Here is a 14,935-nt window from a genome sequence, read left to right on the forward strand (position 1 = left end):
CAGGAGTAAGGAGGACCTGGTTTTTAGCATTCCCAGTACACATTGTTTCCTTGTGGGCAAAACCTGCTGTCCTACCTCAGGGTGAGACTCAGAAGACTAGCAGGGTAGATGGAAGATCTGTCAGCACCTCAAGGCTCTGGGCTAGGTGGACTATGACCTCAGCCTGGAAGAATCTGCTATAATCCTGGGACAACTCTGCTCTCCCGATTCTCTTTTTCTCAAGTTATTCTCTTTCTGACTTTTGTCATGCCTTTCCCTTCATTGCTAAAGACTGCTGAAAATGAAAGCTCGAACACTATCCTGTTATTTGTGCTTTCAGCCTTTCCGTAAGGTAATTAGGCATAGTCCCTATGTGAATGTGGGAAAATAAGAGAATATATATGGAATATTGAGAAAAAGTAAAACAAATAACATAAATTAACAAGTTGAGTAGATAGGTCTTATGCCTAGAATTCATGTCAGGGCCCACAGTCAAATGTAAATTGCTTCACTTCAAAAATCAACTCTAAATGTAACCTGTCTTCTCCCCCTGCGCTGCGAGAGCCCTGCCACAGAGCATCATCAAAGACAGTGATTACAAAATAATAATTAATAAATTCCGTAGTCAGACTGCACTGACTTGAAACTGCACAATAAATCAGTAATAGATCTGTCCAATTAACAATGAGCCAAATATTTAACTTCATCACCCCTATAACTTACTCTTGTTTATGAGGTCATTTCACATCTGAAATATAGAATCTACACACAACTTCCTTAGTTATATAATACTATGGCAAGAACTGCCTTAACTGGTTATACTTACACTGATGTAAACAATGGAATTGTCCGGCTGATGAACTGCAAAATGAGGATTCTGCCCAGGTTTGGCCAGATGCTAATGATGGGCTTGTCATTTATTACCTTCTGTAAATCCCAAAGAAAAAAGGAGAGTGTTTGGCATGTAACTAACATTGCCAGATTTAGCAAATAAAAATGTAGAATGCCTAGTTAAATTCAAGTTCCAGAATTTTTTTTTTTTTTTTTTTAAAGAATCAACATGTCACAAATATTGCCTGGAATGCATTTATATCCTCAAATTAGATTTTCTTTATTTGAAACTTCAATTTAACTGGATGTCTTTTATTTTATCTACCAATTTTACATGCAAGATATCCCTTGTCATCAAACTTTTTTTTTCATTGAAGATTTATCTACAAGTGGAACCAACTATATCAGTAAGAAGCAAAGCATAAATTGCTTTTTGAATATATTGGTTGGAGCTGTATAGAAGAAACATATGAAATGTCATACTCATTAAAACCATAATATAGTATGATCTGATGTTTCAAGTTCTACCAATAATAGTTCATTTCTTTCTTGCTTTTATCAAGATTCCTTTCTTTCTTGCTTTTATCAAGATTCCTTTCTAAATGTAAACTATGGTGGCTAGCAGTTAATGAATTCCTGGTGCAACTGAATGTTAAAAATGAAATTCTCTTTTGTGTCGATTTCAGCTAAGTTCCACAGATGCCAAAACAGAGTGAGTATTTATACAGATGTATGGTGATCATCATCTATGTAGGTTTAGTAAAACAGCCTAAAATCAGTTCAGTAACAATTAGTCTAATCCCCATGTTCAGAGCATAAGATTATAAAGCTCAAGTATCTGGGGAAGAGAATATTTTTGTGGGGATAGTTCTAAGTATGCAGTAAGTCTTTCTCCCATGGAAAAGGTGGGGATTTGCTTTCTCTCATTTCAGCCTTAGTGAAAAGATTGCAGATTTTTTAGAGAGCATAATGTGTTCTCTTGGAGTAGACTTTCATGAGACATGAGCATTACAAAATAAATAAAGTAGAAAGAAAAAGACTACCATTGTGAGGCTGGCTAAAGTGGTCTGTGGAAGCAGGTTGTAAGATTATTTGGGGAAAATAAATGCTCTTTGACTGAAAGCAGGATACAGTTTCATGTTTCTAGGGAATCAGATGTGGTAGGTGTATTAGCCAGAGGAAGTTTTAAAAGCTTGAGAGGTTTTTCTGCAAAGGGTGAATTCATTAGAGGTTCATTAGTTCATTAGAGGCTGAGGGGAGGTAGCAGGTAGACAACTGAAAAAAGAGACTTTGGCCGTTTTCTAGGTGGGTCCAGCCAGAGGTGTTCAAAAGCAGAACTCTGAGTCATCCAGGAAAGCACTAGGAAAGGCAGATAAAGCATTAAGTAATGGCCAAGGGGAAAGCCAGCTCAAAGACTATCAGTCTCGCCAGACATTTTCTGGACTTACCTCTGAGTATTTCCTCTCTCAAACCTGCAGAAAGAGGACCACTTAGTGAATGGGAGAAGGTGAAACGAGGATGTCATAGGTAGTGAAATAGAAAATAATGTAATCACAGCTCATCACCAAAGTAAGTTACTACCTGATATAGGCCCAATAGATCAGGGGACCTTCAGGTGCAACACCGAGCTTCTCACTATTCTACAGAAATAAATATTTCAAATACTGATTGAGTCCATTCTTGGATAAAAGTAGCCAAAATACTTTTTATTATATGAATAACTGGAGATATTCTGCCACCTGCCCAAGATCCATTATGCTAAATGATGAGGAGTAAAGGGCAGATTTAGTACATTTGTAAGGTATGAGACATTTCTGTTTGACATCTAGAGCAGGTGTCCACTAACTTTTACTGCATAAGGCCAGATAGTAAATTAATGTTTTAGGCTTTGGGGGCCAAGAAAAAAAATGAGGCTATTATGTAGGTGTTTATAACAACAACAGTTAAACCATATTTTTACTGAATTTTTATTAACAAATTCAGAATATAACAAGAATTGAGTATTTTTTTTGGTAATACACATCTGTAAGTGAGGAGAATTGAATTCTTTTTGAGTGGATAACATTTTGCTTCATTGGGCTTCAATGTTAGTGTTCTTTACTATCAAACAGATTACAGAGGTTCATCTGTAAAATCAATTCTTGGCTCATGAGCTGCACATAAACAGGCAGTGGAATAGATTTGGTCTGCAGGCTATTTGCTTACCCCTCTTATAAAGCCCCAATGCTTTCATCAAAATGGTTACAACTGGACATGTGTAATTTCTCCAGGTTTCCCCTAGGTAAAGGTGCGAATGCAAATGAAGCCATCAGGCACTGGGGTGTGAGTCAGCCAAGTGAAAGGTAAGAGGAAGTAAGTGTTCAGCTCTCTGGCAGGGAGGGAAAAACTGTGGACATGAGGGATATCTCACTTTCCCTGCTCCTGGTGATTTCACTTGCGGTAATAAGCCTCCATAGTGACCTTTCTGCATTAGCACCTGCCCAAAGTACCACTGACACCAAAATCAATCAAAGAGAATGGATTTTCCAGAAGGGAAGACCTACCACAAAGATGCTCCTCTTGTGAAAGGAAGCAGCCAAGTCACTTGTTCCATAGATTTTTTTCCCCCTGTCTTTCTCCTTAAAAGAATTAGTCAAGTTAAATTGATGCCATTTGTAAAGACACTGACATAAGTAAATGAGAAACTTTGCAATAGAGTTGATTGATAACTGAAATTATGTTAATTTTTCTCTGAAATGGAGATGAGATTTCTTTAGCAGAAAACATACTACTCCATATAATATTCCATGTACTTCTGTGACAGTTTGGCATTTTCAATACTTTTCTCTGGAGTTGGGTACCCAACACTGAAAATTCCACAATTTAGTGATAAAATTTGATTCAGTGCTAACCCAGCTAGGTGGTAGTTATTGCTTTGTGGAGATGAAAGGATTTTGTTATTTTCTGGAATAGAAAATGAGCAAAAAAATAGCATAAACTCAACAGGAGCTCTGACAAATACTGACATGTTATTATAAATCATTATGTGAGACAGAAAGCAAGGTACAGCCATGAAATCTTCCCTAGATTCCTTCATTTGGCTTGAGAAGCTATTTGGCTTGCTTTGATACATTCCTAATGTAGTGTGAAAATGGGTTTACTAGATATAAAGGACATCATCTGGTTACCTGTAAAACAGAAGAAAATTCCCTGGGAATCACTTCAAAGTCTTTTGGGAAATGCTATATGATGCTCAGTACCAGTTACTTGAAGAGGTTAAGGAGACAATTCCTACCTTTTGGCAGTTTTACACATTCAGAATTTCTCAGACTTCCTTGACCCTTTCAAACTCGGGAGGCCAATTATCCTGTTAGATGTAAACAAGGATCCAATCACAGGAAGCGGAGTGGGAGACATTAGCTGCTGTGTCATCTGCTAGCCTAGTTGAAGGAAGCTAAGGGTCATTTGTAAACCTCCTGTTAACTTCTAGAAAGCTTGAGGAGGGTTGCAATCTCTGGATTCACAAGGGCCTTTTTCACAGATGACCAGCTGGTTAAAAGGAAAAAAGAAAAAGAAAAAACTGTTATTAGCTTTTTAAATGATAGTGTAATGAGGCTTGGTGAGACAATAAGCAATGCTAATATGTCTATAGTAGAGAATAATTTAAATAAAAATCAGAAACCTACTAAAACCCCCTTAAAAATTAAAATCTAAGAAATTTTGTCAAATATGGATTCAAATATATTAGTAAACAAGATAATTCACTGAACTTTACACTTTCCATTTTGCAAATGCATTTTGAATGTCTACCATTTATACATATTATATTAAAAATCAATTCACTCATAGAAAGCTAGAGTCAAGAAGGGACCTTTGAAGTCATTGGGGTCAGCATTTCTCTGGCCTCTGTGAAATAAATGTCAGTGGCATGCCCCAGTCACACATTATACAAAAACCTTCACCCATATTATCCCTCATTTTACCATTCAGGGAACTAAGTAGAGAGGAATTGTATTACAGCAGAGATATCACAGCATAGCTTTTGGAAGTTCAATGCTTAGAATTAGACTGGTTCCACCACTTGCCCACTGACAGATCTTGAGAGTTTTTAAAAATCTCCATCAGCATCTATTTGGTTTCCTGTTAAAAAGAAAAGAAACAAGCACATAGCTGTATTTATCACCTGTAGATATTGTGGGAAAAATAGGTGAATTTACCTCCTGTGCGTGTTTTTGCTTGCTTTTCTAGTTGATTTTAAATACTCTATTAGTAAAAATATTGACCTTTATGTTTCTATCTCTTGCAAATGTGTTTATTATGATGGTTGGCATGTAAATTTATGATTAAAAATATGGGTTCTATATTTCAAAGCCTTCCTGCTCTTTCTCCTTTGATGTTACCCTCTGTTTCTTCCAAGAATCAAAATAATTCTGAAAAGGTCTGTACAATTAAAGTTTACAGTCTAGTTCCCAGATTGACTATTTATCAATTTTGTGGTTTAGTTACCAAATTTATTTCTCTAATTTTGATTTCCGCATCCATCATGTAGTAACAATAAGACTTATTACTGCAAGGTTTTATTAGAAATAAATATATTTAGTAATCTATAAAGCACTATATAATCTAAGAATGCATTGGTTCTTAAGAGAAGATATGCAGGTAGAACAAAGATACATTTACATGTCTCTCTATAATTAACATTATTGTTATATAGTATTACAAAAAAATATACTTTGTGAGTTTTTAGGGGCACAGTTTTTTTCTTATTCAATTTTAATGTCTGTTTTCACAAATCCAAGATACACAGTTCAGTGGTTGCTTAGAGTTAGTCAATTTTATTCCCCAGTGTAGATGTACATTTCTTGTATGGTGTCTCAATTCTCACCTGGTGTGTTGTGCTTGTTTTCTTGCTTTTGCTTTTGTTTTACTAAAAACTGATGGACCTAATATTCCATTCACTTAGAGTGCCTTTAGCTGCCTGATCAGTTGATTTGAAAAACAAACAAACAAACAAACAAACAAAAAACCATGGTGAGCACTACTGAGTTAGCCCCACTTGACAATCCAGATATTGAAACATAGAAAGCAAACTCAGACTCACTATAAAAACAAAATAGAGTATGTGGACACTGCCCTGGAAGGTAACACTAGACAGGCAGGTGGCAACATTAGATATCAAAAGTATAAGTATCCTATTTGAAATTAGTTAAGACATTATAGATATATGCTGTTTTTACAATAGTTATATTTGGATTTGGAGAAACCAATGAGAATACTTAAAAGCCAGTCGGGATTTGGGACAAAAAGTAGGCATTCTACAAATCGTAAGCAACAGGGCACTATGTATATAGTGGGCTCCTAAAAAGAGTTTTTTTCAGTAAATATTTTTGCATTCAAAACACTTGAAAACCTTTCACAGGCTTTTTAACTATTGCAGTCATTTATCCCAGCAAAAACAGTCTCCTAAATCTCATCTTTACCTTTGCGATTGATACAGTTTGGCTGTGTCCCCACCCAAATCTCATCTTGAGTTGTAGTTCCCATAATTCCCACGTGTCATGGGAGGGACCCTGTGCAAGGTAATTGAAACATGGGAGCAGTTACCTCCATGCTATTCTTGTGATAGTGAGTGAGTTCTCACGAGATCTGATGGTTTTCTAAGGGGCTTCCTCCACCCCTTTGCTCTGTACTTCTTACTGCCACCATGTGAAGAAGGATGTGTTTGCTTCCCCTCTGCCATGATTGTTAGTTTCCTGAGGCCTCCTGTATTATAAGAGTTCTCTTAGAGGGACAGAATCAATAGGAGATATATATATATATATATATATATATATGTGCAATATATATATGCACTACATATATATATATATGCAACATATATATGCAAAGGAGACTTTATTAAGTATTAACTTACATGATCACAAAGTTTCACAATAGGCTATCTACTTGCTGGGCAGCAAGGAGAGCCAGTCTAAGTCCAAAAACTGAAGAACTTGGAGTCCGATGTTCGAAGACAGGAAGCAACCAACACAGGAGAAAGATGTAGGCTGGGAGGCTAGGCCCGTCTTGCTTCTTCACATTTTTCTGCCTGCTTTATATTTGCTGGTGGCTGATTAGATGGTGCCCACCCGATTAAGAGAGGGTCTGCCTTCCCCAGCCCACTGACTCAAATGTTAATCTTTGGCAATACCCTCATCCAGGATCAATATTTCATCCTTCAATCTAATCAACTTGAAACTCAGTATTAACCATCACAAGTCCACCTTTGTCAAGTTGAACCCGTACATATCTCCTGAGATCATACATAATCGACAATAAGTTCATAATTATGCCTAACATAATACAACTATCTTTTGTACAAACAGAAATGCACCAATCCCTAACACAAATACTATTACATAAAGTTAATACTTAAATGCTGATATGAAGGCAATAAATCATATGTCACCTGATAACAAGGAAATAAAATGAAGATACTGTCTTTGTACAAGTATGCACGTTCACAAACATGTTTTTAACAAAAGAAGGAGGGAATACTAATGACGGTTATGGTCATTTCTGCGTCGATTCATGTGGTATTGATGACTACCTTCTACTACCCATTCTGTATTCCCTTTGCTTTCAGCAAGCACTTGAGCAGGTTGTATGTGTGTTTTTTTGTTTTGCTTTTTTTTTTTCCCCTTGTGGAGTGACCCAAACCTTCATTCCTGAGGGGTCTGGACCATTGGTCATCCTACCTGGATTGGGCTGTTGTAGTTTCCCATTGACTTTAATCACAGGGCATGGTAATACTAAGAGAAGCCCTAGTAGATCTCCTGTATTCCATGCATACTCTTCTGTACCTCCATTGTAGAGTAGTAGGCTTATTTCATCTTGATAGTCCAGATCAATCACCCCAACCAACTCTGTAACTCCCTTTTCAGCTTATTGACTTAAAGGTAGGAGGAGCCCAAAGTCTCCAGGTAGCAATCTTAACCTCCAGTTTTATGGAATTCTTGTTGTGTCTCTTGGGGGCAGCATTCCTCCCTCTGGAACTAAGACCTCTAGGCCAGCAGAACATAATATCATGGGAACAGGAAGCAAAAAGTTTGCTAGTGGATCACTAGATGTGATGGTGAGTGGTGCCACTTCAATTTCCGCCCCTTGATTCCTGGACTGGTGAATCCTGGGTATGGGAGAAAGAGTACCATATACTGAATGCTGATTCAAAGCATGCATGGCCTTCTGGAGAACTTTGCCCCAGGCTTGTAAAGTATTGTCACTTAGTTGGCATTGTAATTGTGACTTCAAAAGGCCATTCCACCATTCTATCAATCTAGTTCAGGATGATGGGAAACATGGTAACAGTGAATTCCATGAGCATGAGCCCACTGCTGCACTTCTTCAGCTGCAAAGTGAGTGCTTTGGTCAGAGGCAATGCTGTGTGGAATACCATGATGGTAGATACGGCATTCCGTGAGTCCATGGATGGTGTTCTTGGCAGAAGCATTGCATGAAGTATAGGCAAACCCCTATTTGGAGTAAGTTTCTATTCCAGTGAGGACAAAACTCTGCCCTTTCCATGATGTAAGAGGTCCGATGTAATCAACCTGCCACCAGGTAGCTGGCTCATCATCCCGAGGAATGGTGCCATATTGAGGGCTCAGTGTTGGTCTCTGCTGCTAGGAAGCTGGGCACTCAGCAGTGGCCATAGCTAGGTCAGCCTTGGTGAGTGGAAGTCTACATTGCTGAACCCATGCTTAACCTCCATCCCTGCCACCATAGCCACTTTGTTTATGGGCCCATTGGGCAATGACAGGGGTGGCTGGGGAAAGATGCTGAGTGGTGTCCACAGAACGGGTCATCCTATCCACTTGATTATTAAAATCCTCCTCTACTGAAGTCACATGTTGGTGAACACTCACAGAGTATACAAATATCTTCACAGTTTTTGACCTCTCAGAGAGGTCCATCCACATACCTCTTCCCCAAATTTCTGTCACCAATTTTCCAATCACACTTATTCCAACTCCCTGACCATCCAGGCAAATCATTGGCTACAGCTCATGAATCATTATGTAATCACACATCTGGTCATTTCTCCTTTCATGCAAAGTGCACAACCAGGTGCACCCCTTGAAATTCTCCCCAATAGGAAGATTTCCCTTCACTACTATGCTTCAGGGATGTCCTAGAAAGGGGCTGTTGTGCTGCAGCTCTCCACTTTCGGGTGGTGTCTGCATATAGTGCAGAACTGTCTGTGAACCAGGCCCTAGTTTTCTCTTCCACTGTCAACTGATCATAAGGAACTCCCCATGAGGCCATCAGTGCAGGCTGAGTGAGAGAAGGCAGGGTGGCAGAAGTGAGAGACCATGGACATTTGAGCCACTTCCTTATGTAACTTACTTGCGCCTTCAGGAACTGCTGGAGCCTGATGACATATACCCCTTCCATTTGATGCTGAAACACTGCTGTGCATGACCTACTTTATGGCTATATGGATCAGAAAGCACCCAGTTCATGATAGGCAGTTCAGGTCACATGGTGACTTGATGACCCATAGTCAAACGTTCAGTTTTCATGAAAGTCCAGTGACAGGTCAAGAGTTATCTCTCAAAAGGAGAGTAGTTATCTGCAGAAGATGGCAGGACCTTGCTCCAAAATCCTAGAGGCCTCTGCTGTGATTCAACTATGAGGGCCTTCCGAAGGCTCCAAATAGCATCCCTATAGGCCACTGGCACCTCAAGCACCATTGGCTCGGCTGGGTCATATGGCCCAAGTGTCGGAGCAGCTTGCACAGCAACCTGGATCTGTTGCAGAGCCTTCTCCTGTTCCAGAGCCCAGTCAAAACTGGCAGCCTTTCAGGTCACTTGATAAATGGGCCTGAATAAAACACCCAAATGAGGAATGTGTTGCCTCCAAATTCCAAATAGGCCCACTAGGCCTTGTGCCTCTTTCTTGGTTGCAGGAGGCGCCAAATGCAACAACTTATCCTTCACCTTGGAAGCAATATCTTGACAGGCCCCACAGCACTAGACACCTAGAAATTTTACTGAAGTAGAAGGTCCTTGAATTTTAATCAGATTTATTTCTCATCCTCTGGCACACAAATGTCTCACCAATAAGTCCAATGTGTTTGCTACTTCTTGCCCACCAAATCCAATCAGCATAATATCATAAATGGAATGGACCAGTGTAATATCTTGCAGAAGCAAAAAACGATCAAGGTCTGTCTGAATAAGATTATGACCCAAAGCCAGAGAGTTGATATATCCCTGAGGTAAGACAGTAAAGGTATATTGCTGGCCTTTCCAGCTGAAGGCAAATTGCTTCTGGTGGGCTTTATGTACAGGAATGGAGAAATTGCCAAGTCAATGGCTGCATACTAGGTACCAGGAGATGTGTTAATTTCCTCAAGCAATGAACCCAAATCTGGTACAGTAGCTGCAACTGGAATCACCACTTGGTTAAGCTTACAATAATCCACTGTCATTCTCCAAGATCCATCTGTCTTCTGCACCAGTCAAATGGGGAGTTGATTGGGGATACAGTGGGAATCGTCACCCTTGCATCTTTCAAGTCCTTGATGGTGGCGCTAATCTCAGTCCCTCCAGGGATGAGATATTGTTTTTGATACACTATTTTTCTAGGTAGAGGCAGCTCTAATGGCTTCCATTTGGCCTTTTCCACCATAATAGCCCTCACCCTACCAGTCAGGGAGCCAATGTGGGGTGTCTTCCAGCTGCTAAGTATGTCTATGTCAATTATGCATTCTGGGACTGGAGAAATGACCACAGGATGAGTCCAGTGACCCACCGGACTCAGTATAAGTCGGACCTGATCTAAAACTCCATTAATTACCTGACCTCCATAAGCCCCTTCTTTAACTGGAGGACCACAATGATATTTTCGGTCCCCTGGAATCAAGGTCAGCTCAGAGCCAGTGTCCAGTAGTCCCCAATATGTCTGATAATTTCCCTTTCCCCAGTGCACAGTTACCCTGGTAGAAGGCTGGAGATCTCCCTGGGGAAGGACAGGGGAAAGATTTACTGCATAAATTGTCAGTAATGTAGTGGGCTCTTTCCTCAAAGGGACTCAGCCCCCTCTTTATTCAAGGGGTTCTGGGTCTGTAAACTGGCTCAACTCTGGAAGTTGATTGAGGGGCTGTGATTCTCTGTTTTTGTAATTCAAATTGGTCTTTGGTTCATTTAACGTGGAGGTTTTCTATTTTAAGTATGAATACAGTAGACTTCCTATTTCACTTCTAGAACACCATAATTAATTAGCCCGTGCCAGATATCTACATGAGTCAGACTATTCTGATTGCTACTTTGCTTCTGCTGTCCATTACGGTAGCTATGACCACTTTGGCTTTGATGGCTGAGTGCTGTCACTTGGCCCCTGCCACCTCGGGATCCACTTATAACCATTGTATTTAAATTTTGTAGGTGAGTGACTGTGGTTCCCACAGTTAGATCTGACATACAGAGAGGAGCAATTACAGGGCTCTTCAAAGATGCAGGTGCTGGCATCACAAATATATTTCACAAGGCATTGGTCAAGGGTATATCTTCTGGACCCTCCCAGCTGGGATGAATAGGTCTAAAGTGACTAATCCACTCCACCATCCCATTCTCCCTAAGGCTTTGGTTCCCTTCCTCTACATCAAACCAAGGGAAATCAGGCATTTCCAGCTTGCTCACAGTGGGCCATTTTAATCCATATTTCAGCTAACCAAGCAAATAAACTATTAGAACCTTTTTTAACTCCCACGTTGCAACATTAAATGCAGAGTCCCTACTTAGTGAACCTAAATCAATAAATTCAGCCTAATCCAACTCTGTTCCTTCTGCCATTATTCCACACCCTTAATATCTATTCCCGTGCCTGTTCTTCAGATTGGTGTTTATATAAATTAGAGAACTCAGACATTTCTTTTTGAGTGTTGTGCACCTCCTCATGCATCACATGCTCAACCTCACCTCTAGGGACCCCCTGTGACTTTAGTCTAGTTATAGGTCTAGAAGCAAATAGAGGTTTTGGGAGTAGCTTCTGAGGAGAATTAACATTCTTTTCCCTGGCAACTGCCTTAAGGGAGGCCATCACTGTTGCCTCAGGCAGCACAGGGTTTATCTCCTCAGACAAAGGTGGAAAGACTGATGGCAGCATGAGTCGGGGAGGGGATGGTGCCACTACTGGAGATGAGGAAGCTGTTCTTTCTGGCAAAAAAGTTTCATCGGAGTTTACAAACTCAGTGTCCCCAGCTTTATCAGGGTCCTCCCACACATCCCCATTTCAAGTTGCAGATTCCTATTCTTTTCCAAACAATGTCCTCACTTTAACAGTAGACACCTGGTGAGGCTGCGCATGCATCTTTCATTGCAGGTCAGCCACTCGCATAATAAGAGCTTGTGTCTGTTTTTCCACAATTTCAACTCTTTCTCAACAGGAGATAAGACTCTCACTCAGGGCAATCTTAGCAGATTTGAGGCTGAGTATCTGCTCTGAAATCAGGAGACAGAATCCCTGAGTTCATCATTTTCTTACATCAATTTGTCTGCTGAACTTAGGAGCAAACAACCAGCTTCATGATGTTCCTTGTTTCTCCATATATGGTCAAAGGTATTATGTATAGAGTCACTAATCTCCTTGCTTCTCACAAGTGGTGAATCAGGACTATCAAATGCATTTATTTTGCATAACACTCTAAACAGTTCATGCCAAGGACTACCAGTGTTCTCCATACTATTAGAAGTAGAGTCCTTTGCATTCTGGGGCCTAATCATATTAAGCAGCCAACTCCAGAAACCCCAAAATCAATGAAAGAACTCCATACTTAATATTCTATTACTCTAGAAACACTCCTGGTACCGAAATCTTTATTAGTCAGGGTTCTCTTAGAAAGACAGAACTAATAGGATATCTAGAAAGGGGAGTTTATTAAGTATTAACTTACACTAGCACAAGGTCCTGCAATAGGCTGTCTGCAAGCTGAGGAGCAAAGAGAGCCAGTCCAAGCACCAAAACTAAAGAACTTGGAGTCCGATGTTTGAAGGCAGGAAGCATCCAGCACAGGAGAAAGATGTAGGCTGGGAGGCTAGGCCTGTCTTGCTTCTTCACATTTATATTCACTGGTGGCTGATTAGATGGTACCCACACAATTAAGGGTGGGTCTGCCTTCCCCAGCCAACTGACTCAAATGTTCATCTCCTTTGGCAACACCCTCACAGACATACCCAGGATTAATATTGCATCTTTCATTCCAATCAATTCCACACTCAGTATTAACCATCACACTTCCCCAGCCCTGTAGAACTGTGCGTCAATTAAACGTCTTTCCTTTATAAATTACGCAGTCTCAGGTATTTCTTCACAGCAGCATGAGAACAAACTAACATAGTAATTAATCAGATTAATTACTTGCCAAGAGACTTCATTACTGATACTCAAAATTCTTTTACTGGAACCACAAGACTTCCTTTATATTCTGAAAGAGAAGACTAGAAATTCAAGTAGCCCAAAGATTAAAATTCAAAAAGAAGTGTGGAAACAAAAGTAGGTTGTACTAGAGGAAGGAAAGGGAATTGTAGCATAAACGTCTCTGTGTTTGACAGTGCTGGTGAAGGAGTAAGCAAGATTACTGAGATCTATTGCCACCTCCTCCATTAAGCATTTTCAAAAGTAGCAACATTTTTTTTTTTTTTGGAACTCTAAGCAAAGGGGCTAAGCAATTTAAATGTAACATTTCTGTAATCCCTATTTCTACTCTTTGAGAAAATTCCTGTATCCCCATATTAGAGATGCAGGAATTAAGACAGATTTCTCCCCTGGAAATGAACCATCTGGGCTTTGGAGGCTTCCAATCTTGCCTGGATACCCTTAGCAGCAACACTCCACTCCTGTTTCAAGCTTCTAGGGAGCTTTCATCCTGTCAACTCCAAATATTCTCAGATGTCTTCTGGTAAATTCTTTGTATTCTCTCCTTTGCAATATTAGTTCTCTATTGCTGCTGTAATAAATTACCAAAAATTCTGAGACATAAGCAACACAAATTTATTATCTTACAGTTTTGTATGTCAGAATTCCAAAATGAAACTTGCTGGGCTAAAATCAAGGTGTCAGTGGGGTTGCAATTATTTGAAAGACTCTAGGGGATAATCCATTTCCTGGTCTATTCCAGATTCTAGAGCCCATCTTCATTCTTTGACTTGGGGCTCTCTTCATTGATCTACAGAGTTAATAGTCACATCTTCAAATCTCATTCTCTCACATTCCTGCTTTCCTTTTTCACTTATAAGGACAGTTGTGATTACATTGAGCCCACCAGAATAATCCAGGACAACCTCTCCTTTTCTGAATTTTTAATCACATTTACAAAATTGCTTTTCCCAAAGGATGTAAAATATTGGCAGGTTCAAAGAATTAGCACATGGACAAATAGTAATCTTCTTTGGAGGACTACTATTCTGCCTACATGCTTCCTCTGTCATGCATACTAAAATTGCTTTGAGATTGTCTGTTGTCTTCCCAAGTAGGCTCTGAGTTCCTGCCAACAGAGGTATCTTTTATTCATCTTCAACTCCCCAGGGTCTACAGTCATATCTGGCACAGTCAAGATAGTCAACATTAACTAAAAAAAAAGTCTGAAAAAAATTGATTTTTCTCTATCACTAACGAAAAAATGTAAATCATAGTAAAAATACTATCATTTTTACCTCTCAGATTAGCACGGATTTTAAAAGGCCATTACTCAATGTTAGTAGCACACAGTGAGTCATGTTCACATATAAATTGATGGAGAGAATGTAAACTAAAATAACTTCTCTGAGATGCAAAATAATTATACATATCAGAATTATTTAAAATGCTGAGAAATTTTCTACTTTATAATCATACTTCATAAAGCTACTCCCCCAAAATCATAAATATTTTCAACCATAATTAAATAATTAAAATTTGAAATTGCATAGAGGATGAGTTAATAAATTAGCTGTAGGTAAACGAATGGAACATTGTCTAAACATTGAATAAGTCTATTTTGTCTATTTATAACAAAAATATTTAGATTGTAATGTTAATAGAAAAATTAAGGAACAAAATTTTGCATATATAATATGATTCCAAATTATGAATCTTTATATTATAAATACGTATATTTGTAAGTTAT

At 39.2% G+C, this 14,935-nt stretch overlaps 2 long non-coding RNA genes across 4 annotated transcripts in view; one reads left to right on the forward strand and one right to left on the reverse strand.

Annotated features, from left to right (window-relative positions):
* Positions 1–14,935, forward strand: part of LOC103877094 — a 29,425-nt gene that overhangs the window by 2,930 nt on the left and 11,560 nt on the right. For 2 of the 3 annotated variants that reach the window (XR_636660.4, XR_002516761.2), the window contains exon 2: positions 3,081–3,152. This is a non-coding gene — a long non-coding RNA (uncharacterized LOC103877094). Of the gene's footprint in view, positions 1–1,496; positions 1,523–3,080; positions 3,153–14,935 lie in introns of all 3 variants that reach the window. The other variant, XR_004178320.1, reaches the window with a different exon arrangement.
* The window catches only part of LOC103877095, a 36,321-nt gene continuing 22,191 nt past the window's right edge, over positions 806–14,935 (reverse strand). The window contains exons 3-6 of the long non-coding RNA XR_002516760.1: positions 4,773–4,929; positions 4,085–4,338; positions 3,354–3,428; positions 806–906 (exon numbers count right to left, since the gene is read on the reverse strand). This is a non-coding gene — a long non-coding RNA (uncharacterized LOC103877095). The remainder of the gene's footprint in view (positions 907–3,353; positions 3,429–4,084; positions 4,339–4,772; positions 4,930–14,935) is intronic.

The sequence above is a fragment of the Papio anubis genome, chromosome 14 (assembly GCF_008728515.1).
Source record: "Papio anubis isolate 15944 chromosome 14, Panubis1.0, whole genome shotgun sequence".
NCBI lineage: Eukaryota > Metazoa > Chordata > Mammalia > Primates > Cercopithecidae > Papio > Papio anubis.